General features: G+C 39.6%; 1 protein-coding gene and 1 long non-coding RNA gene across 9 annotated transcripts in view; one reads left to right on the top strand and one right to left on the bottom strand.

The window, feature by feature from the left end:
- The window catches only part of LOC107263850 (fat-like cadherin-related tumor suppressor homolog), a 217,462-nt gene extending 214,395 nt beyond the window's left edge, over positions 1-3,067 (bottom strand). For all 8 annotated transcript variants that reach the window (XM_025081169.1, XM_025081168.1, XM_015731491.2 and 5 more), the window contains exon 1: positions 2,791-3,067. The gene's annotated coding sequence lies outside the window, so the exon portion shown is untranslated. The remainder of the gene's footprint in view (positions 1-2,790) is intronic.
- A 16,116-nt stretch (positions 3,068-19,183) lies between these two features.
- LOC107263853 overlaps positions 19,184-23,740 on the top strand; it is an 87,512-nt gene continuing 82,955 nt past the window's right edge. Inside the window, exons 1-3 of the long non-coding RNA XR_001536776.2 lie at positions 19,184-19,358; positions 19,465-19,585; positions 21,259-21,359. This is a non-coding gene — a long non-coding RNA (uncharacterized LOC107263853). The remainder of the gene's footprint in view (positions 19,359-19,464; positions 19,586-21,258; positions 21,360-23,740) is intronic.

Genomic DNA, 23,740 nt, shown 5'->3' with positions numbered 1-23,740 from the left:
GGGGGAAAGGGGGGGGGGGGAGGAAGGAGGGGGTTACACGTCTACTCGATAAAAGTTAATTAGTCCCCTTAATGGATAACAGTCTCGATCGGACTGTCGATGCTAACCGCAGGGCCGCCTGGTGGGAGGGGTCGAGGGGAAACGTCGAATCGAGGGGAATCAGGGGAGAGATAGAAGCGGAGTCCAGCAGGTCAAGGGAAGGATCGACCCTTAAGGGTAAGAAGGTGGCAGCTGTTCCAGGAGCTAGAGAAAGAGACCCTTTCCTTGGCTTTATAGTCGCGTCGACCTTTCTGTACTATATTTACAGTGCCACTCGCCTTTACGGGTGACGAGCGTTACGTACGGAGTAAGAGACAGGAGAGCGAGAGAGAGGGAGGCGCGGTGGAGGGAGGACCGAGTGAGAGAGACAGTGACAGCTGAACGGAGCGAAGGCCATGGCAATGAATGGTTAGGGAGGAACGAGGAGAAAGGAGGATAAACAGAAAAAAAAAAAAAAGAGTGTAAAGGAACCAAAAGTCTACCGCCTGGTTCAGCCACTTTCCTTGGCCAGACTGAAATTCGAACCTGCCACTGAGACAATGGCGCCCGCGGCATCGTTAATTTACTTCCAGCAACCGGTTCGGTAGGTGCTAGTAGCCTATCGAGATAAACACGGTCCCCGCGTTCGGTCATCTCAGATGAAAGCGCATTATATCTGTATGATGTGTGTAGGCATGTATAGACGTACCGTAGGTACAGGGTACAGGGAGAGCTTTTCTAAGCCGGTTCTCGAAATTTTCAATCTAGGAGCGACCACCTGTCACCGGTTCAGGACCTCGATTAACAAAGGACTAATTTGGATTTTGGATTCGATATAATGGGTGGAAAAATTTTTAAATTTTTACGTTGGAAGCTCATAGGTCATTTTTCAAAATGATAGCGTAAGCTGCTATGCGAATCTCAAGGATTCACGGGCTGCTCTTGCCTGAACTCTCGGCGCCATCTTTCGCTCCAGTTTGCCCATAAGTTTTCCGAGTGCGAGTTCTTGGCTGTTTTTTTTTGTCTTTTTCTCTCGTGCGTCTCCTAGGACTGTGTGAGAGAGTAAGAGACAAAATTTTCGACGTGGATGCAGATGCGGATGCTGCGTTCTATATCCGGCGTTACTCGTGTCTACTTTTATTATGGGATACGGGCTCGGGTTCTACTTTAGATTTTGTACGGTTCTTCGCTTCGGGACGCTTTTTGAATTTGCCAATTCGAATGATCTGGGGATCGAGTTTTTAGTTTTCTGGGTCCAAAAAAATACTTCGGGTATGTGCGAGGTGGATCGTTTTGGTGCTTTGTATACAGATTTGACATTTTTAGGGATATTTCGGGAGTGCTTTTTTTTTTTTAATTTTTCACAAATAATACTGACACGGTGTAGTCGTGTGGTATTCGTACAAAAGCAGGTATTATGGTTTCGCCCAAGGACCGAGTCTAGCCTGTGTCGAATTCCAGGTCAATTTTTATTATTTCTTTCTTTGTCGTCAATGCCTAGCGAGATGCAAGGAGAGCTGTATATAGGCATAGGACAACGAAAGCAAGTTCAGAAAAAAGCATAAGAACGGCGAGGAAGAAAAAAAAAACGTCAAAAACTGGTTTCCACCCGAGAACGCGATACTCGCTCCGTCGTAATAGACTGAGGTGGAAATTTATATCGGGTTACAGGGTAAGAGAAACAACCGTGTAACTACTACGTTTTGCGGTACTAACTATCGTTGCTGAATAATCGAAATAGTTGCTGGAGGCTACGTTGTCAGGTAGACGTTGCTGGTACTCGGTACTCGTCGCTTTATACCATTTTCATATTATTTTGGAATATTCATTAATGCGTTACACGCGGTGCACGTCAAAGCGCGTGAAATAAATCCTATTAATTTCCGAGCGTGCAACTGGCTTTGCGCGACGCGATATAAATTTTCGAAAAACAAATTCGTATCGTCAATAATTTCACGATTCGCTGAAATATGTGAAAACGCTAGTAAGATTTTTCGATATCTGCCAAAAATCGACGGAGCAAGCCGAATGGATATTTTTTATTGGGTAAACAAGTCGGCAGATTCACGCGAACGAGGAACGGACGTCGGAAAGGAATGAAGTTGAACGAGGGATCGAGGAATTGGAACGACAACGCGAGAAACGTATTAAAGAACGTAACGAGGCAAACGAATGACAATTTTACGTAAATATTTGCCAACGAGTCGAACTGCAATTGTTTCCAAGACAGGAACTAATAAATGTCTGCTTGTACGAAAATGTCCGAGGTAAAGAGTTATTCACAGGCAGATCGTAGCTTCACGTGTTACAGAGGAACCCTCGAAGGAAAACAGATCCACCGCTGGTGGTGTCTCTTAAAACAAACATAGCAGCCCATGAAACGCACCGATGCCGTACCAGCCATCGCATTTCTTTTCGTTCTCTCGTTTCTTAGGAATCCGAAAATACCGTTTACGAACAAGGAAAACATTTAAACAGGTTACACCGCGGCACCTTATGTGCAGGACGGATGACAGAACGGTACGGACCAAAATATTCCGTCGGTAAATACACTTAGAAGTAGTGAGGAAGACGACGCGAAAAAAAAAACAACATGGAGGAGCGTAAGGTTACGGCGAAAAAGAATCATCGATACAAACAGGCAACGCTTTACCATTATTAACGGTTTACCATTTTGTTACGCGCTTCGAAAACCCTATCCTGGTACACGAATGACAAATTGTTACCGACAAAGCGATTAATCGTTAGAAGTAAAAACTTTTATTTACTCACCTCACGGCAAATTCTCCATGTGACACGAGGTTCAAGTAATCCAATGGTAATATCCTCCAACCGTCGAATATTTGATAAAGATTACGCTTCATGCATTTCACTGTTATCGGAAACACTTTTTTTCTTCAAATAAACACGACCCACTAATAAATCCAGCGATCACGCACTATACGAAACGATACAATAGTCACAAACACGGGAATCTTATCCAAGACACTACTTGAAAACGTTTAAACCGAGTTCATGTGCGCGCGACGCGTATACCCGTCACGGCGGAGCGGCAAGCCGAAACTAAAGCGTCGCGCTGATGCCGAGAAAGGCGAGCCTAGACTTCCCCTTCCATCAGCCACGCTCTTACAGGCTAGCCAACCCAATCCCTTTTGCAGCCTGAGTTCCCTATCAGTGTTATGCACAGTCATGGCTTCTATAGAAACATACGATGCACCGTACAGCAGCGTATTGGAGTAACTCAGAAAAATTGGATTAAAAATTAAATATTAATTTTTCATACTAATTCTAACGACGCACTAAATATATAAATACGTACATCCCATGAAAATAAGAACACTACAGATACATTTTTTAATTGCCTACGTGCCTATTATGTATTTTTTATTTTTCAATATTTCTTACAATCGGTCACGGAAAATCCAGCAAGTCCTGCGAGCTGTCTTGAATACGTATCGATTACAAAGCTCGATCGATTTCACGAGGATCGGCATGGAGATCTCAGATAAGAGCATCGGTAATAGAAAACAAGCTTATCTTCTTCCTCGGTTCTTTGTATACTAGCTGTACGGTATTTTTTAAGAGAATCCAAAAACTCTTATAAAACCTCATATTAATTATTAATATCGATACCGATCGAACATCGTGGTCCCTTATTCAAATTTGATAATTGTAAAATTAATTAACCATTCGCTCACGCGTAATTTATTCGTCCGAAATAACTGTGTAAACACTCGGCATCAAAATTCCCGTAATTCACGTAATTAGTTTGCGCCGGATAAATTCGAGAAACGATAACAGTCGGAAAATCATATTTCGATAGCTGCTGTTTAATGTATAATCATTAAGTCAGGACGGTGTGTTTATAACCTCAATTTTCTATCTTGTATTATCATCGTCATATATACAATATACCCATATACGTATACATACCTCCTGCAATGCACTGAAATACCTTCTTTTGCTCCTCTATCGTGACGTTCAAGTACGTAGCACTTAAAAGACTCTATTATCAAGGTGTTACTTCCTCGTCGAACAAAGAAACTCGTAAAATCGTTGTGGCGTCCAAGTATACTTCTGAAAGCCCCTACAATTCTCACAGTTGCATGCCGCGTCAAAATGTAATCTGTCCTCGGTTACGATTCTGCCAGCCTTATCGTAATCGTGGATTTTCCTCCCTTTTTCTCACAGTACATAAACCTGTACCTTTATTAACCCAATTCCACAGTCAGGCATTATCCACCAGCAGTCCTACCAAAATCAGCTGAGACCCCTCTTGCATTTTTTTTTTTTTTTTTCTTAAAATTTTTATCTTTATCTCTCGACAAGAAAAACGAGTTACTCTCCTTTTTTTCTTTTTTTTTTTTATTCACAACGATGCGTCATCGATATGAGATCATTTAGACTCATAACTATGGAACGCGACGGCATACGAAACGACGCTAGGTGAGACGTCTGACGTTACGCACGGATTCCGCATAACTGTCGTGTACCGGCTATAACTTTGAGGCTACGCCAATGGCGTCACGTGACTCTTTTTTTTTATACTCGCTAAACGTACGTGTTTGAGAAGAAAAAAAGAAATTTCAAATTTGTCAAACACGACTCTCGGGCTTCTAGAAACTCGACGATGAACGCAGTCGGAAATAAGATGGAACAAAGTGTCATGACAGACTATCAAATCACTGCTGGATGCTGCTGGACCGTCTTGAGATCTGTTGCTGGTACCGTTAACGTATATAGAATATATAAACACTTCTGCCAGTCGAATAAGAGACCCGCTCAAGTGGCACTCGAAGTCGTCACATGAAAATGAACTCCAGACAAATTTGTAGTATCAGCAACGCACCTGATGGATGTAATAAATTTTTAGAAAATTTAAAATTATTTTTTACAATTTACGTAATTTTTGTCTCTAGCGCGTGGAGCGACTGTAGTTGTGATTTTACCGAAAATTTATGATTCGTGTAAATTTAGTGATTTTAACACGGGTGTCCGTTAAATAGAAACGTTTCTTGAGGCTCGATTTACTGCTCAACTTGCTCTATGATTAATCCATGATTTTCATACTGCTGAAACGTTATTCATACACGTTGGAATTATTGCTGCTCTACACTGTGTAACCTTAAGTCACAGCAATGGCCTATGTATGTAAATGACGAGATTTACTAATGGACTGACGTGTCGCTGAGAACTTAGGAGAGAGATGATATGCAAGGGGTCTCTAACCGTCGCGAAGTTTCTGTTGCTGTTGTGGTGTCCCTGACGACGTTACGTTAATTAAGAGCAATGTAGCAACCTGATGACACGTGGACGTACCAGCAACAGATACAGGAATACATGAAATCCCATTAGAAAAAAAAAAAGACTATAGTCGCTTGTACAAAGAAATTATAAATAAATAAAAAATTTTGAATTAAGAATCAGCAACGTTGCTGAAAATTTTCAAAGCCTATATATACATATATATATATACCCCGAAGGAATCTTGTACCAAAGAGCAGATTTGTATATCATAGTTAATTAACCGATTAGATTAAAAAAATAAAAAAAATTACTAGATCCAAAAAACACGATGCAAGAAATTGACACTGGAATTATTTTTCTTCCTATCGGTTGGTACTCCTGTCTTGAAAAAAAAAAAGACAGGAACTTGATGCTACGGAGCCCAATCCGTCATCGACCTATTAGTCATGATAAGATAGTAGAGTATTTTTTTTAACCGATAAATCGATAAGTGCTCTTGACTGAATCCACACTGAAGATATAGATATATATATAGAAGCACGAGCGGAAGAGTTTATTTGTTTAACATTGCATTCAGATTAGAGGATATCGATAAATAAAAATTTTATAACGTACTGTACAGTGTCGCGTACCATATCGTATTATTACGTCATGGTTTAATTAAAGAAAAAAATATCTGGAACGGAATTGAGAATAAGAGGATTAAATTTTTAGCACATGTTTTCTTTACTCGTATTAATGAAATTTTTATCAACATCAATTACTCTGGCTCACGTGCTTATGGGTTTTTTTTCGTTCTTTAGATTCATACCTATAGGCTATGGACTCCTCTCTCTTTAATCTTGCTTTACTAACTTCAAGTTCTCGAGGCATTACTGACTACGGAACACGGAACTTTAAGCGAGTACGTAGGTCGGTCGTAGGTAGGTCCAAGTACGGGAGTACCGTGTTTCATGAACACTGGGTAGAGAGAGACAGACAGGCGAGAGGAGAGCAGAGAGTAAAAGGAGGAAAATATATCCAAAGGAGGCTGAGGATGAATAAGGACAGAGATAAGCAGAATTGGTTGCCGCTGGAGCCAGTCGTGGTCCACACTCGACTCAAGGCTACCAACCTCTAAGCATCAATTAGCTGCCGACTGGCAACGTGTACGAGTGAAATGGTCATCTTGTGTTTCATCAAAAATTTGACAGTGCCAAAGACGTCTGATAAGAGCGTAGAAAAATTTTGAAAATATTTACCCCGATTTAATTTCCAAGTATTTAAAAACATTTATGCGTTTAATTGATTTTGTATATAAATTTTTTTTTTATTGAATCAAGATTTTTTTTTTGGATTTAATTTATATAACGTAATTTTTTTTTTGGCTATTGCTATATTGATATACGGTATTCGGATTATTGATCTTTTCGAGATAAGGTATCCAATGGAGTTCTACTGATTTAAGAAGATGCCTTGTCTCTTCTGTAACGTAGTGACTGTCCTCGTGGTGACGACAATGCGTCTCGTGGAAGAGAGCGTGGCGCCAACAGGTTCGCGTCTCGAGTACAATGAATCGCGTTCACCGGTAGAAAAACTTGCCAGACGAGAAAAGAGAAGTAAGATGCTGGGGAGTTGGTCCAGCCACGGTCGTGGTACACGATATACTAGACACCTTCGTGATCTCAGGGTCTCCTGCTCTCAATAGTATCTACTTTCTCGTTATCCCGTAGGTAAGGTAGGTACCTACCCTACGGGATATATATAACTTAGAATAAAGATAGTATATGCTTGTATTCGCGCATTGGCGTGGAATCAGGAAATCGAGTCAATCGACAGGCTTTACGAAAAGATGAAAAATACGTTACGACTTTATATTCTGCGAGGACTTTTTTCTTTCTTCTGTAACTCAATCGAGATGCTGGGGGGACGTCTTCATGAAATTTCGAATAACGAAGGTTATTCAGAAATCCACCCTAAATCCAACCATCCCCTATACAACGCTCTACTTGACGCGTGGCAACTTTTGGACTCTAACGAACACGTGGGAAGGGTGCAGTCCGAATTTATATACTTTAGGAACGCTCAGACTTATTTCTTAGACTATCTTTTCTTGACTTTTTATATATATATATATTTTTTTATTTATCCCTTTTCATTTTACCAAACTCCGATCCTTCGGAGTTACGCAGAAGTTTGATAAGCGTTATCGACTGGGTATATAAGGGTTTGATGGATAAAAGAAAAAAAATTGAGTAATAAGAGAAATATCTATTTCGAGTGAAATGTCAATATGGTAAGAAGGGTAGGTAAGGGCAGTCGCCTATACATATACACGAGAAATTGTAATATTTTGATATTAAACAAAAAATGCCGAATACAGCTAATTTCGTGTTCCTTTTTGCGTAATTAAGATTTTTAACTTTTTCAATTTCGAATTTAATCTTCATTATTCCCAACTGTCTCGTACGAATCTTTTGAAGTCTCTTTCAATCGCACCTGGATTCCACGAAGTCCTTACATCGCAAGAAGTTTCGCGCATCGACTGTGTCATTTATTTTGCAAATATCCCCATTGATCACGGTCTTGTTGACTGGGACTTTTTTTTTTCATTTTTTTTTTTCTTACCGAAACACATTCATACCCACATCTGGCTTATTTGTAGATTAAGCTTGTACATACGTAATTACTTACCGACGTACACAATTTTATACAGATTACAGTACACGTATCATGCATATGGCTTTTCGCCATAAGACGCTTAAAAAATGTTTACCGTACCCACATAAATTTCACGATTTTTTTAAATCCAAGTATTTTTGTGCGAGTCTCTTCGAAAAAAAAAATCCAACGCATCGACAAAATTCATTGTCCGTTTACGTATACGGAAATAAACACCCGATGCTGTTATCGTAATCTAATAAGGCTACTGGGAATTGTTGGGTGTTTGGAGAATTTCAAAGTTCCCGCAAAAATCCACATCCTGAATTGATACCGTGTAGCATATACCTATATACTCATTTATAATACAATAACCTATGCTGGATATCGTGTATGCATGAAACGTTAATTAAAGCAGGAATGATTGCGCAATACCAGAAATCCCAATAAAACCTTCAGCGATGAAATTCGCGTGTACTATTTCAAATTGGCAGATACCCACGACAAAGACGTTATAGGGTGACTCAAAAAATTTGGCGATTCAAAACCCAAGCCTTAATTCAAGCCTCGTTGCAGCATTGCATATAGATACAAATAAAGTACCAGTAACACTAAAAATAATATACCCACCGTATGAAAAAAAAAAAGCACCGAAATTTCATTTTTTCAACTTCACTAAAAACGAAATCTCTTTGAATGAAGAAGAGAGTACAAAGTAGATCGGACAAAAATAAAGGTGAAATGAAAATAAGGTAAAAATAAAATCCTTTATGAATGAAATTACGAATTTCACTGATATGACGTCTATAAAAATGTAAACCAATGTGTGATACCATATGTGAAAGTAACTTTGGTTAAGAATATTATAAGAATTTTATCGTCACAAGGTATATAAATTCCATCGAAAATATTTCAATATAGCCCACGAGTCGTTCCGACGAAAAGACGCATACCGGGTTATAGGGACTTTCGTATGATTTTTACTCTACGTTGCATTTGGCATTTCGATGAAAGGAGAGAAAAACAAATGTAAACTCGGCTTTATGTCCAAATAAATTCAATGGGAAAAGAAAGCAGATCTGATGGAAGTAAACCTTCGCGGAAGCCACGTTTCAGTATAAATCTACGTCGTTTATACATAGGTAGTGATAAACATGGCTACGCGCACGATATACTATACAATGGCACTGATAACGTACGAGGAGAAAGACTAAGAAGATATTCAGTGGCGTCTATGAAAATTGCACAATTTTTACTCACAATCCTTTACCACGTCATAGTTCCTCTTTATCTGTTCCAGAACAGTACACTGATAACCAACCTTATTTATACGAGTGGTATACCTATAAGTATACACTGTCTAGGTCCGGTCTTAAAGGCCGATTCACAAAGCTAATTTTTACAGGAACCAAACTTACAACGAGATGCAACGTCGCGCGCACTTTATTTCAAAGCAATTCCCAGACATAACAATTCTAGACGCGAGCCGAACCCACCATTGGCGTAGACCCAAATATTTCGCCCCTAAAAATCCCACGGAATGAAAACAGTGGCTATACCGGGTACACATAATAATAGGTATTCTCGAGACCTTTAAACGTGTATCTCAAGTAGTTTTCTCACGTGTCCACAAAGAGCCAGGCGGGGATAGGAGAAGAGACAGTCAGTCCCTATGATTTTAAAGGGTACATACCAGGTACCTACTAACTGTATTAGAATACAAGGATGTTACAAGTCAAGGGCGTCGAGAGCGGTGGGCCTGAAAAATAAATACTGAAAATAATGTATAACCAAAAAAATGTCAAAGTGTACAATTCATTGCTCAATTTTGAAAAATGGACGTTTTACCAGAACTTTTGTATAACGCCCATCCGTACTACGTATCGATCCTCTTTCGTGAACTCTCGACTCTTTCCAGGCCAAGATCATCCTTAACGTCATCATCCTTCTAGAAGGAACGATTGCGCCCAGGTGAATTAAGCGTAAGACCTTAATCGATGCTGGCCTCTCGTACGCGGCAGGCTAATCCCATCGCTCCGAGTTCGCCTCTCAAGTTTTCAGCGTTATTAATCAAAGCGTTACACTTTCGTGTAATCTCCAGACCAAATTTCAAACAAATTATCCCAGGATCTCAGCGGACAATCAACTCGTGGCGTTTTATAAATTGTGCCCAGCGGAATAAGGAATTACGAACATTAGTAAGGGGTTGTCAACATGTCCCGGTCGCTGGCGATGCAGCTGCCGTTGGAGAGCGCCTTGAGCCTCGAGAATTAAGCGGTCTTAAACGCTCTTTGATATCGCTGTTGACGTTTTGAAATATTCCTCGCCGGCGATATTGCCCGGGCGCATCGGCCGTCTGTTTAATTCTTAATAACGACGCCGACAAGACCCAAATGAAAACGTAGTGCGGTACCAGGGAGACTCTTATAAACGACGCTACCCGTCGCCGTCGCCAAATGGACTCATGCCCAATTCTCAATGGGTTCGCGATTCGTCGTTACTTCGCCCGCGCTCCGCTCACGTACGTGAACAGATGTCACGCGAGTATGTGGAATATATTAAAACGTCTCTCATTGTCCGGGACTGATTGTTGACCAGGCCCATTTTATTTTCTCTCATCCCTTATCACCCATATACACATAGACACCACTCCCATCCACTTGCAGCTATAATTTCCGACAATGCTCCAGATGGGACTACAGGATACGCCCGGACCTATTCGGTGCACCCATTCAATCGCGTTTTGTATACAAACGAGGACATTTGCCAAATTACGGTCAGACGTCGCCGATTAGCCCGGACTTCGAATCGAACTCGTAAAACTTGGCTTTCTCGCATATTCACCCCTGAGCCTCGTCCAGCCCCTTAAAGCCATTCCCAATCCCACACTCCTCGTAGGGCACAATACATTCACGGCTGCTTCTACGCAATTCCTAAAGTCATATAATCGTCATATACCAATTCACAAATTTTCGAGTCAAAAAGCAGTCGAAAAAAAAAAATTTCATCCAAACTGTGCCAGGTAAGTTTTCTAACGAGAATGTCAATTTCAACGACCTATCGGTTAACCAGCTTAATCCCATTTGGTTTACACACATGTTGACCAGCTACCTGACACGCATGCCTAAGCACGTCATACCGCGCGCACAGTCAGACAGACATTATTTAGGCTACGCTCCAATCGGCTACTGATAATTAGACATTGGCATACGTGTAATTACGAAGTATCAGTTTTCAAGGAGTTGCCACTGGATGCAGGAGAGGCTATCGGTGACATATCCATAAGTATGAAATTGCGGTATGGCAGGTGGGACGCGGGCGTCGGGACGCTGAGTGGTTGCCGCTGCCTAACCGTTACTTATGGCCGGCAGATCGTATCCTGCGGAAATACTGACTGCTTATCAACCTGTGAGGCAACGATGTCTATTTTAAAGCCTGCAATCGTTATCCGTATCTTTTGTCTCGCTCGCGCTCCTTACTCGCCAATATGCCTTCTCTCTCTCTATCGCCCAGCTAACCTCCTTTCCTACGTAGCCCGTAACCCTGCCTTCTTCTTGACTATCGGTAATCAACGTGTAACCGCAAAGCAAATAGCACTTTTCCGCGAGTGGCGCTACGGAGACGCAATTCCGAAGGAATAGGTGGAGTCGCGTGATCCCCGGTTGGATTCCTGGGACTTGGGAATTCACGAGCTGCCGTAGGGTGTGGAAAGAATCGGCTTGGCTACCTGTAACTAAACTTTGAATTATTAGCTTGGTAACGTGTCTTTAGAATAAATGCATGTATATCCGGAACCCCGTGAGCTTCTGTTTATTATCGTGCACCGGGTATGGGAATGAATATTCTCAACTGAGTCTGTATATTCAATTATCGGTAGTACCGAGTTACTTCGAACGGAGTATAGGAGATACATTTCGAAATCTTATCGGGAAATTTTATAATGATTAGAAAAAACAACATGTTTTTGACAGTGGGAAGTTGATGGTACGGCTTATGAGCGAATTCCTTAAGATTTGGTAATCGAAGGATACTCAGAGACAATTAGGAACTAATTGTGAGTTAGTCATGCTTGAGTTTATAGGTGGTTAGTACCTATTTCCCTCGGCAGAGTTCTTCTGGTATGTATTCAAGGGAAAAGTGGGTTGGCGCTACGTGATTGGGTTTTCGATTGTATTCTCACGGCTTGCGGTGTTACCGTTTTTACCTATTTTTAACCAAAAAAAAAAAAATTAATTCCACAGCATTAGAAAGGTGGAGACGTAAGCTTCGTTACCGATGCTGTTAATATAGAGTACGAATAAATATAATTTTGTATAATATCACATATGCCCTGGTTACTTTAATATATACTATACTGTGTAGTATAGTATATATAACATCTTTTAAAATATACCGCTGAAATCCTGTACTAGTACGAGTATCCAAGTAAGCACTGTGCATTAGGAATTCTGGTATAAAGGTCTCTCCACAATGTAATCCCATACGTCCGAAGTAGACAAAGTGCGCGCGTTGCAAATTCAACGTGTGTTATTCCCTATCCTCTCTATGGTAGTCACTTTTTCCACACATGGATCTGCAGCGTAGCACTACAGAGAGAGGGACAGAGAGGGGCATACCAGTATATAGGGCTTATCTCAAGCAAAGTACAAGTAACCGGTTGTGAATCGGTAAATGACACTAGGCAGGTGTTGCCGATAACGTATAATAAAATAAATTTAGTACCAACAGAACAAGCTGCCCTTTCAACTTTAAGAAATGATCATTGAAAGATCATTTCTTGGTGCGTTATAAAAATTTAAGAAAAAGAAAAAAAAAACCAATGACCCTAAGCATAAGAAAAGCCAAGAACCCCAGGTACCCCTAGGTATAAAACCTGGTACGGTTTCAGGTTCTTCAGGTAATCGAATACCAGACGACGCACAGTGCGGGTTTCTATAGGTTAGATTGCTGACCGGTTGACTCACCCTGTCGAATATTAGCCCGAGGATATATGTATACCCACAGTATGCCAGGAATGACCAAACCTAACTCGAACCCATTTCCAAAGAGACATGCCCAAAAACCACGAAGACCCATACTGGAATGGCAAGTATATTGGTATATTATGGTATATTAATATGGGATATAAAAGAAGAGAAAAAAAAGGAGATATAAAAAAATTTTCAAAAAAAAGTTCAATTCGACCTTACGCACGTTTATCTACCAGGAGCAAGCGTGGGATAAGAATCTTCACATTCCATGAATGGCTGGGGCTCCTCTCTTTCGGCTTCGCTTTCTGATCTCTCAGTCTTCTTTTAAAAGCATCGAATGGTACGCCGGTGCTTGGGAAAAGTATGCAAAACGTTGTCGGCTGAGAAATTTGGAATTTTTGTCAAATGAAATTTTTTTCTTACGCAACTCCGTCTCGCATAGTACCCACGACCTTGCTTCGGTCTACCGTACAATTCCATACTAATTTAACGTACTAAAATAGTACGATTACGTATCGGGTTGTGTATGCGGATCATACTGTGAAGTCTCGACTTACCGAGACAAGATCTTTGTCGGTTGTGTACGCGGCCTTATTTGTATGCGGGCATTGCGTAATAAATATAGCAGGCGCCGGTAAATACTAAGGATAGCAACTGCACTGTGCTCGGTATGTGCATGTGCAGTTGCGTGATGCGTGCGACGCACGCTGCATACTTTGCAACGTACTCGTAGTAGTCTGTCGCCTTTATGCGCGACGTGACGTCACGCACGCACGGGCACTGGGACAGATGGGTGACGCTCGCTTTTACGAAACTTCAAATTTTCTAGTATGGCGGGTGACGCTGCTCCTCCCTTTCGAAGCGAAACGTAAATAAAAAGTTGAATAGACCGGAAGTCTGACACAGGCAGGAAACGTATCAGTCGTGTGATCTTCCGGTTTGAATCGTTTATTGGATATTATAGTCGTTCCTTGCACAGTGAATTAGATAGGCAAATTAGCTAAAATACTTGTAAAAAATTGATAAGTCCAATTTTTTATTTTTTTCATTTTTTTTTAATTTATGCCATTTTTAACTTATTTTTTTCGGGTACAATTGAACTGTATCGTGTTCGTATGCTGTGTCGTGCTTATTGACCTTTCGTGATAGCGAGTACTCACCCTTATGGTTACCTCGTGATGAATTTGCTTGAACCTCAGTATGGAAGCTGCGCTGGAGATTGATCTGGTAGCCTCGCTATGGAATCCCTTTGGTTATGATAGCGTGCTGGAAAATCAAATATAGCGACAGGAGTTTATATATTATAGTCATGTATACAATGTGTATAGTCTACCATGGGAAAACAGTGGATAATGAAAGATGATGAAAAAAGGGAAATAAGCAAAAACAAGTCGAGTTCATAGGGAACTACGTGAGCGAAATGGACGAGGTAGAAAGTGAAGCTATTGCATATGAAAATATCTGCAGGGATGAATGCAGCTGCGAAATTTGAAAAGTCGAGCAACATTGATTAAAATCAAGGTTCGATTGGCACCGGTTGTTTGCGCGATTCGATTGTCTCTTTGTGAAATTGACAAGCTCGGTAACGACGAGTACACGGGAAGCTGCGCGTCAATTGACGTTTGTTAACTTTAAATGGAAAATAAAAATTGACTCTTGTCAAACTATTGCATTGACATTAGCCTACTTTACGATTGCGTTACAAGCCGTAATTAGGATGATTATACGTATGAACAAGTGTCGAGAAGGAACACTGTTCAATTATAACTTTGTTCTATTTAATTTTTTTTATCCATACACTCAATTTCCTAATTCGTCAAATTCATCGTAAAATGAAATTTTTTCCTGTTGGTATACCTGTTTCAATTTCTACACGATTTCGCGTAATATTACAGAAAACGAAAAACTCCGCGGTTATCAGGAGGAATTAAAGTCTCTTTAATGGCTGCGTGCAGGACGCTCGTCTAGTGGCTATTAATAGTCCGGTAATGATCAGGACTGTATAAAGCATCTGAATTAGTAAATAAAATCGATCCTTATATACAGTGTGTATAATTAAATAAAAATTCATAAATATATATATATATATAAAAAATAATCAAAATTCCTCCAATAAGTAACACCCCATCGAATAAATAATTTAAAAAATAAATAAATATTCAACTCCCGCCCGACATACGCACTCTCGTCAAATGCCAAAGCCAATTTACGTGTCAAGCATCTTCAAAGCAGCCGCTGCAATTACAATAGAAACCAGCTGATAACACCCACCACCAACTTTCGCGGATTCACCTGTAATCTCAAAGTTCAAATTTGTCATCGCAAATTTTCCCACCAAAACCCGTCTGATCACCCATAATGATATTACTACAAAAATATTTACGGTGTCGCAATTTTAAATTTTCTCCGAATCAATTCAGCCCAGCCGATGTAACTAAAGCTAAATAGCCAATGTACCCAAGTTAGGATCACCGCCTTGTTTATATCGACTCAGCTCCATTGCTTACTTACCCCAAGCTTTCTAACGAGAATAAACCATTTTCTTATTTCCTATATGCTATACGCTTCGTTACGTTATCTAATAAAGTCACGTGCTTTATTCTTGGTTAATAATACAAATTTTACTTGATACGGTCACTCTTAACTTTTTACGGTATGTCTGCGCTAAAGGTATATAGATATATTTCGGTATCAATAAACGAGCCTGGGCTACGCCCTATCGTTTTACTAACCGCGATTTCCTGGACGGTATTAACTAAACGTCACGTAACACGTGGTGGCTTCATATTAACGAACGGTTAATTCGGAAACAGGTGGCGAATATGTTAGACAGGACCTACGGCGCTCGGGTGAGGCGATTGGTTTCACGTGCGTCATTCTGTTGCGGTTGGCTAAGCGATATCCCTTAAATATATACATACACGTATATACATAACAGCAAGATGCACTCCCGTTATACAATGCAACTGCACCGTATACAATGCAATTATTAAAGTTTAGCTTTACATTTTTTTTTAATACCCACAATTTTCTTTCAGACTGGCCGTACTTTGACGTTAATTCTATATATTAATATTTAAATTCTAATTGTGTTTTCTTCATACGTATCATACGGATATGGCGGCAATTTCAAAATAATTAATAACAGCGCGTGCTGTTACGTAAATACGCGAGGATTCGTGGAGACAAACTAGAAGGATAGAGAGAGAGAGAGAGAGAGAGAGAGAGAGAGAGAGAGAGAGAGAGAGAGAGAGAGAGAGAGACGTAATGCTGTGGGTGGGCGACCACGTGGCTCGATGCCAGCCACATACATCATACCGTGACATAATCATCCTACATTCGCACCCCACCCAGTCTAGTTCTCACCCTCGAGTAACCCTCCCCCTTGTGCCCCCCTACCTATATCACCCCGTATACAAGAACCTTTGGTACTTGCATATTGCTGTATGCTCGCTGCAGATGCACCCTGGACCAATAGCACGATGCATCCGGCCGTAACGTAACTCGCTGATATTTAAATTACACTGAGATTTGAACATAGGGATTTTGCTGGAATCTCAGAATGCAGTTTTATTGCGTTATCGTAAGCTTGATTATGCCCACTGATAAGAGCACTTAATACGAACACCATGGTACGTATTTCAAAATCGATCGGTATTAAATTTTTTTTAAATTCAAAAAAATAATAATTTAAAGACTGGATATTAATGATATTGATCCGGTCTATTTAATAGATTTTATTGATCGTAAGATAATTGCACTTCAGAATGCACTTAAGTGCAACTGCATACTACCCGTCGTGATCGAGGAACTGGGAAAGAGGAGACTGTAAAAAATACATATGGGTTATATGGGACCGGCGTGTCCGATTGACATACGGTTGTAATGACGTTGGAAAATACGAGGGACAATAAATTCGAATGCTCGTATAAAGATCTTTACATTCGATAGCTATATGTCCGATGCGATAAGTGTATCAATAAAACGTGCTTTACGAGGGTGAAATATATTTAGTGTCTCGACGCCGATCGAACGCGTCGACCAATAAAGCCAGTCGGGTGGAGCGTCGCGAAATTCACGAAACTTGCACTTTCACGCTGTACGACTGACTTTTATATATTTTTTATAGGGTTATACAGCTTTTTCACAAGTGACAGTTATGTATTTGTAAGGTCCTCTGTTTATTTTTAGGTTAACACGTGGTCATCTGCTGTTGGGATATGCTGTGCAATTGTATTGTAGCGGTATATTTTTATTTTCTTTTTTGAATAATTTTTCGAAAAATAATTCCTACGGATTTTATTTGGAAAACTTTATGTTTTTATTTGTTACAAGGGTATATTTGTTCTTCTTGCTTTGTCTATTGGGAATATTTATTAGAATCTAATGTTTACGAGTGATCTTTACTATACTGCGGTTCGAGCTAATTATTTAAAGGGTGGACTGGCTTCCAATTAGTTTTATTGCAAGTATAATACGTACCGTCTATTAATTTTAACGACACGCTCGAAACAGACCTCTCATGCCGTTCATTGAAACACGAAACTCGCTGCGTTAATGCCCGCTGAAGTTTTATACTAATTAATTTACAGCCCTATACTCGCTTCGTCGTAATTCGGACTGCGGTATACCGATACTTAAGGAATAGGAGAGGACTGGTGTTAATAAGTGTATTATATATAATATAATTGATAGCCGATGTAAATATGATAATTAGAAGAAAGATTTGCTGCAACGATGTATTAATATAATTCAAAAGAAATATTTTTTATATAAAAATCAAAGCATCGGAAGATATAGAAATATATGTGTGTTTTGGGAGCTCGTATAATTAATTAAATCAACGTCAATATTGTCAGCAACAAAGTGAAGTATAGGTATCGTGACCTCAACTTGAAAATTCTTTGACAATATAACCTATCGAAGATGGCGCCAGCGTGCGGTTTAATCGAGCGTACGTCAATCAATTTTAATCGTTAAAAACTCCGCGACTACAGGTCGGGCGAAATTAAAAAAGTTTTCTTTTTTTTTTCGCCACGAACGCAAAAGCACTTTACATTGAACTTGAAATGATTTTCGAGCACAGCAATTTTTTCTTTTTATAACACCGGTAGGACCTAATTACAATTTTGGCCGTCATCTCATTCGTCGTTAAAAAAAAAAATGTAGCATAATTGTCAGAGTAAAAAAAAAGTAATAGAAAATCCAATGAATAAATTTAATATTATCGAAAATCTAGTGTAATAATCTTCTGGCAAGCTTACGCGCATGGATAGAGGGAATAAAAAATGATAAAAAGATTTTAGATTAATTGGTCTGTAATCGCATGAAAATGGTGCCATAACCATGGATCATAATACAAACTTTAGTGGAGCAACCGAGTAGCGGAGTCGTGTGGAAGACCAAGCGGACCTTCGTTCAGTAATGCACCAAGTTTTAATTGTTATAGGTTACCCAGGTCCTCCTGGTTATTTCATTCGTTAATCATTCAGAGTCTAATTTATAGTGTTCACTTCTGGTTAGATCAATATTAAGATAGCACAAGACGAATGGATTGTTGATATTTGTAATGGTTTGTTGAGAGAGTACTCTCTGCTTCATAACACAGGTTTCTTATGGATGATCATCATAGACGTAGCGATTATTTTTATTTAAGAAAAAAAATAAAAAAAGCATCCTTTCCCATTCAGAAATTACTACTAAATTATCCCACTTAGAAATACCAAAACGTATTCGTGCGTACCGCCATCAGTCTGTCTTTTTAGATTCCCTTGGCTCGCTATAGAAATTTCCAAGTAACGATACGCCATTATACAAAAATCTGGTCCTAGTATTTTTCGTGGGAGCGTCGACCATCTGGTCGCTCGGAATCAGACTACAAAAGAGCGTCCCGACGTTCGCGTGTATAGAAGATAGTCATAGTAATTGTCTTTTTCAAATTGATCAGTATCCCCTTTAGGTTCTATCACGGTGCTGATAAATTCAGTGATATAAAACACAAATTGAATTTCCCAAGATTTTAGCAGTACGATTAATTCGAGTTATCGTACTGATCGACAGAGTCTAGATTGCGTATATTTCATTATGGGAAAATACGAGAAACAAATACCTGTCAGCTGATTGTTGTTTTTCTCGTTCTTCGATCCCAGGGCGTGATTAAGTGAGAGAATTTCACCTTCCGAATTTTCACCATAAAAGATACTCGATTTAGCACCAACTGTCATTACAGCGTAGTTGTCTAACCCACCACTGTTTTATAGGTAGATGGCGCTAGATATCGTTACCCAGCATCGACCGCGCGATCTATCCAATATGGCGACGACAACGAGAACGAATTGACGTGCGGGTGTGTTACGTCTTGTCCCTCGGTGAAAAAACCAGCAACAAACTTGAAAGTCGTGGTGACGTGATAACAATAAGATAGTAAAGGATTAAGAAGTGGATTAAGGAATATCAAAGTGCAGTCCATAGACACTCAGTCATGTACGTATTAACAATGTATAATAATATATTCGCGCATTCACGCTCTCCTAATAAACCTTCCGTATCTCTATAAATGATTTTCAACTAATTAGTATCGCATTTACAGGCAATTATAAACAGATTAGTTCGCCCCTGGCTATGATAATGTCACCGCAAACTGCGTCCACGATTGCGAAAACGATGGAGTCGATTTTCGACAATGCTGTAACTACGCAACATACTTCAAGGTATTTGACCTTCAAATTTTTCTAAAAACTGTGTATTGTCAACTTAGCTGTCCTGTATATTGTCTCAGTCCCTTAAATTTGACATACGTCTTGTCAGTTTCTCATGTACATACTTTGGTTAATAAAATTTCCTGCATGCGCAACGAAATTGGAACGAACGTAATTCTCTTTCTCTCTTTCCCTTTATGAGAGGCAGTTTACTATCGTACCCAATACCAATTTACCTGTCTCTTCGATGAAAATAAGGCTGTGCCTCTGAAATATGCTCTGCCACATAGGTACACGTATTCATACGTAACTTTACATGATCCGCTTTCGGAATGGAGAGAAATTGGTCAGTTTGACTTCGAGTCTGATGACTCTCTTGCTGAAAAATTATTCATGTTTGACGGTTTATGGCGACGCGAAATCTGCATAAACAACGGGTCGACTGATATTTATAGCCAATTATGTTGCGTCTCCAAACACGCCGCCATGTGCTCACATCGTCCATTGTGAATAAAAAAAGTTTCAAAACTGGAACAGCACTTTGTATACGATTCATATTACTAAATTACTCGAGTGTACGATACTTTTAAATGCTTGCAACAATTAAAAGTTATTGATCGATCATAATTATTAAAAGTTCGAACAACCGGATGTTAATTAACTCATAGGACGATATAACGAATACGATTTCACAATTTTTCCAGTTAATTTCACACCGTAAAATAAAAATTGCCCAAGCCAATACATACCAACCACACGTATTCAAGTATAATAGACGCGTTCCCTTCCTTTTATGGCTTTCGAGTAATTAATCCAACCTCGTTTTAATTGACATTCCAATCGTCTCAGAATCATTAATTATATCAATACTTCCTCGTTAATTAATAATAACTGTCGACATTACCATCGAACTAGGTACTTTTCATTCGTTTAATTTATCATGAATTCGAATCAAATTTTTATTCAACCACTCATAACCATAACACATACCTCATAAAACAATATCTCAGGTAAACAGTATCGATAAAAATTACACTTGCATAACCAAATTGTTGAAATCGCTCCAAAGTAAAAAAAAAAAAAACATTTTTGACAAACAAAAAGTCAAAATTCAGAATATAAATACCCAACGAAATCCCAAGTAAATCTAAGCTGCATACTGGGTGCATTTTATAGTGAATGGATATCGGCGAGGAGTGTTTACCGGTGCGCAGAAAACAAGGAATAATGTCAGCCATTATCCAGAGAGCAATGACTCGATAAAAAAGCTAAATACGTAGGTACTATACGTGCGCCTCCCGCCAGGCCGGGTAATCGTGTGTTTTTATCCCAGCGGTCTTCACAAATCTGTCGAGCCGTTAAGGTAAGTGCGCCGCGGTTGCATCGTGCCCAGTTTTCTCCCCACTTCTCATATGTGCACTCCTTCCCTCTCGCTCTATTCTCTTTCGCATAGCATTTCTCTTTTCCCATTGCTCCCGTCCCTCGATTCCTCAAACCGAGCCTCGGCTATAGCAGCCCTGCCTCTCCTCCTATCTGGATAGAAAGTTCCGCGTAGCAGCGACATAACTCATCCGGCACCCTTGCGCAGCTTCTCTTGGACAGCCGTGCCCAGCAGTAAGATAAGATAGTACCCTAACCTAACCCAACCTAAATAGTCTGCTAATTGAAGACTTTTACCCTTTCAGCATGGCTAAGAATTGTCTTCAGGATTAACTTCCCGGCGCGACCTCATAAGCCACGGTTAATTAGAAGCCCACAGCATCCAGCTTGCGGTCCAGATATGCACGTGAGTGATGAAATTTTTTTTTCTACAAAAATCTTACTCTCGAATTTTTTTGGTCTCTTATCGATCACGTATCCGATCTCGAAACTTTTATAGACGTATTCTAGCCCGATGACGTCATCGAAATTTAATCTCCACGAGATCAGAAGTCAAAACTAGTACGTCAAACGAACCGACGGTGCTCCATTTACATTGCATCGTCACGTTGCCATTTTCCGTATCTCGAATGCATCAAATGCGTTCTGGTAAAACGGTTTAAGGGTTGAATGTACGTTGGGGGATGAAACTCCAGCCTATCGCAACACCCCACGGCATTAATGCACTTCTGAAATGGCCCCTCGTAAAGCCACGTCTACACCCACCCAGATACAGTGTTTATCTCGCTTGGATTCTATACATTGCCTTAGGTGTATATATATATACACGTACAGTACGTATAGCAATATATGCACACCCCATATATTTCTCCTTTTTTTATTTCACGGACTACGCGACTGATTTTCAATCAGGCGACACGATCCAATCCGCCTATATATCAATCGTACCCATAAAAAGAAGTCTTTTATACGCGGCTTAAAGTTTAATTAACATACCTCTAATTGTTTTAGCAATTTCACACTTGACCTTTCGTTGACGCATTTATATCTGGTGACGAATCTGACACACAGGGTCAATTCGACCCGGACGGTAGCTCGTCCATCGAACTCGAACAACCGTTCGGTCGATTTTTATGTAAAAAATTAGGAATACACTTTCAACGCCTCTTAATGCGTTGGCATAATCAAAATTTGGAAAAATATAAAATTAAATTGTTATGAATTATTGAAAATTGTCATTTTAAGAAAAGTGAGCAGTGTACCGAAAAAAATGTCAAAAATCTTACCTTTCGAAAAAATAACAGTCCTGGGTCAAAATGACCCGGTGTGTCAACGGATGGTTAAATATTTATATTTACTTATTTTGTCTTTCACCTTGTCTCTCTCTCTCACTCTCATATGTTACGTTTTACCATTAAGCACCGTATACATATGTATTACCGCTAAAAAATAGTACCAATTGTAATGCGTACTTAAGTCCCACTTAAACAGGTGTTTCAACAGTGTACACTGATTGGCCGTACGTGACGTGCACACGGCTTTTCTCGGCTTTACGGGTTTGCGATCTCAAACGAGGCCGCTTAATCACGGTCAGGCTCGTAAATCAATTGACTCGGAAGTTACGTAACGTTGGGGAAGAGTTGACAGAGCTTAGCAGTATTTCAAGATATCCTGACCCAGACGTTATTTCATTGAATTTCGAACGATAAATCGAAAAGTTCGACAGTCCAGGACACGATAATAAAGGATTTTTATTCGATTAATTAAATACCGTCTTACTAATATCTTACTTCGATATACTGTATGCTGTGTGTATTGCTGAAATATTATGTGTAAGACTTTATATCGGTTTTATAGAAAAATTTTCATTATAGAAATATCAGGCTGTACGTGTGTATTCACTGTGCTAGAGTCAATATTTGCTCGTGATAACTTATAGACGATAACTTCTTTTTTTTTACTGGATATATTATATTTACGTATATACAATATATGACGTATTTTATTTATCGTGAAAATTTACAAAACGCGTTATCGGATATTATCAGGGAATATTTTTCGAGACGACTTTCATATAATTATTTATTACTGATACAGGGATTAAAAACGGTAAAATTTTTGTACTATCAACACATACTGGATAATTCAAGAATTTATAAAAGTCCGATGACAGTAATCGAAGGTATAATTCGAAAATTGCGAAATTATCCAAGATCCTCATTTAACGTTTCGCTAGGCTAGAAACAACATTTATCCCGTTTGCAAAGTAGTTCAACTTTACGATCCCACGGATGACCGCGTATTTGTTCATGGTGTATACCATGGAAAATTCACAGCCACGACGACGCGTCCATTTTCACAATTTTTCCTAACCTAGATCCTCTCGGAGTGGACCAGATTCACAACCATGACAGTTACCAAGTACCAATAAAATGTTCATCTTATTATACCAATAAAACTATTGACCCCCTTTCACCCTAAAAAAAATACCCACTATAAACCAGTATATCCCCAATAAAATGATAAACTAAAAATCAAATAATTGAAGAAAGAAAAAAAAGGAAAATCTGTTCCACGACCGTTCCAGGAGATCCTGCAGCAGGGAGGTTATCTGTGTACGATAGCAGCCTCAGATCCGAGATAGGCGGAGCCAGGGTAACATTATCTCTTATTTGTGGCACCGTAGATTCTCGAAGGAACCAACCCAGGTATCCATATCACACCCCATGCAGTGATGTTCGCTACTGTAACGTGTGACTTTCCATCCTTCCTCCCCCCCCCCCCCAA

This window comes from Cephus cinctus, unplaced genomic scaffold (assembly GCF_000341935.2).
Source record: "Cephus cinctus unplaced genomic scaffold, Ccin1 Ccin1_scaffold0167, whole genome shotgun sequence".
Lineage (NCBI taxonomy): Eukaryota > Metazoa > Arthropoda > Insecta > Hymenoptera > Cephidae > Cephus > Cephus cinctus.
The sequence above is the reverse complement of the archived record's forward strand: the minus strand, read 5'-3'. Positions and strand labels throughout refer to the sequence as shown.